Source organism: Rhinopithecus bieti, unplaced genomic scaffold (assembly GCF_001698545.2).
Source record: "Rhinopithecus bieti isolate Rb0 unplaced genomic scaffold, ASM169854v2 scaffold_13262, whole genome shotgun sequence".
NCBI lineage: Eukaryota > Metazoa > Chordata > Mammalia > Primates > Cercopithecidae > Rhinopithecus > Rhinopithecus bieti.
In genome coordinates, this window is record NW_016808004.1 from 4,967,578 (window position 1) to 4,969,762 (window position 2,185).

The window sequence follows — 2,185 nt, forward strand, 5'->3', positions numbered from 1 at the left end:
GTTTTTGGTCTGTGGAAGATCTCTCATAATTCTTAATTTTGGGAATAGTGCTTTTATCCAGTGCTTTTTATTCATTAAATAATGGATTTGCTTCTCAGCAGGTTTGTAAGGCAAGTATTTACATTTTACTTATTAGAACACTGAGGTATTCTAGTACCAGAGTGTTGAAAGAGGTATCAGAGTGTTGAAAGAGGTGAAGTGGCTTAGGTCACAGAATGGAGTAGTGGAGTGAGGCCTCCGTTTTTGTAGTTTTGGCATCTTTCTTGTGAGTCATGTTTTACTCAGCATCAAGGCAACAGTGATGAGCAAAGCAGAGATTTTTCCTCTCAAGGGGCAAGGGATTGAAAGGTCAGGTGGAGAATTGACAGTGCCAGTGAGTGCCAGGCTTTCTGCCCCTCTTTCCTCTCTGCAGGGGTTCACTCCCTGTCTCCACTTAATGAATTCCTGCTTAGCCTCAGGCAACATCCTAAGGTTACCGTGTCAGAAAGCCATCCACGGCCTGCCACACTCAGTCGAGTCCTGTGGTACCCTCTTGTTTTCCTTTGTACCTCTTCTCCACCTCATATACCACAGTTGGAATGTGTGTGATGACTGAACTAGCTTCAATAGGGCAGGGGTTTTATCTGATATGCTCATCTTTATGTTAACAGCTAGGTGTTCAGACCAATCTGTGACATGTGGTTGGGTTACTGAATGTTTGCATGAGTGGCTTACAAACAGCCTAAATATTGGTAGGTGGGTTGAGGGATTACTGGGGAAGTCTGTAGAAGACCAGTTGTGAGGAACTGATACTGAATTCTGTTTCAGACATGGCAAAATGGAGGTGCTTGGGACATCCAAGTGGCAATGTCCCTGGGCAGGTGGATACTCAGGCCTGGAACTCTAAGGTCTGGTGTGGCAGTGGTAAACGTGGGGCTGCTGGGCCTAGACAAGGTTATGGAAAAGGTGAGAAAGAGGCTGTGGCAGGGGCAGTGCCTAGGAAGGGTGTAGAATAAGAGATCCAGAACTGAACATTAGGATGACAAAGTAATAGTGGCCACTTGGGTTGACAAAGACCAAGACTCTCCTCACCTGGGACGAGAAAGACCAGGACTATGTAGTGTTGTGAAGCCAAGTGGAAAAATGTTTCCAGGAGTGAACCATCAGCAAATGCTGAAGAGATCGAGCAGTGCCTTTTGGCCGTAGGAGTGGATCACTGAAGCCTTTTACCCATTGGTGACTTGAGAACTGTGTTGGTGTGGGGATGGGAATTGGACCGAAGTGAGGCTTTCTTTGAATCCTGACAATGCATTTTGCAAACAGGCTGGGAATGGGATGAGTGAGGGCCTACAGGAGGATGAGCAGCTTGAATGTTCTACTCTAAGGTGGGAGACACCAAGTGTGTTGAATGCCATTGGGAAGAATCCAGTTGAAAATAAGAAGCTGAACATAGGGATTAAGAGATTGTGCAGGGGGAAAATGGGGGATCCAAGGACAGTGGAAGAATGGGAGGAGCAAGAAGGAAGAACCTCTAGAATGGGGCTCTGCAGTAGGATCCCTGGGTGGAAATCCCAGGCCTGCCGTTCTCTGTGACCTTAGGCAAGCCTTTCCGTGCAAAATGAAGCAGGGCTGTTACCTGCTTCCTAGGATGGCTGTATGGGTCACGTGCGGTCATAATGCAAGGTGGCCTATAGCAAATGCTTGTTAAACAGTGGCGGTCTCACCGAGCTCTGGTCTGAAAGCCGGGGGCGGAGGGTTGGTTCTGTCCTGGGGGTTGGAAGCCGTGGAGGCCACGTTTAACCCGTGTTCACAGTGGTGTGCCCATGGACCTGGCCGCACGCACGCCCGGCCTCGGGAGCCCCTGCGGGAGGGTGCATACCCTGACCTGCCCGAGAGGCGTCCGCCGCAGCCCCTGCTTCCCTAGGGAACCCCCGGGCGGCTGCGCCTCACGGAGGGGCCCTGCTTTACCGCGGCTGCATACCACCTTGGGCCATTTAGCCAGCTGCTTCACCAGCTCTCTTCATCCTCTTACTCTCCCTGAAACTTTCTCTCCGTTTTTTGGAGCAGTCAGAAAGCTTGGCCGAAACCAAGAGAACTCGCTGGGCCCGCGTGCAGGTTGATGGGCGCCCTCTGCTGGGCCGGCGGGCCTCTCGTAGGCCTGAGGAGCCAGCTGCTCCTGCGCCCTGGTGTCCCTTCGTAACACTGC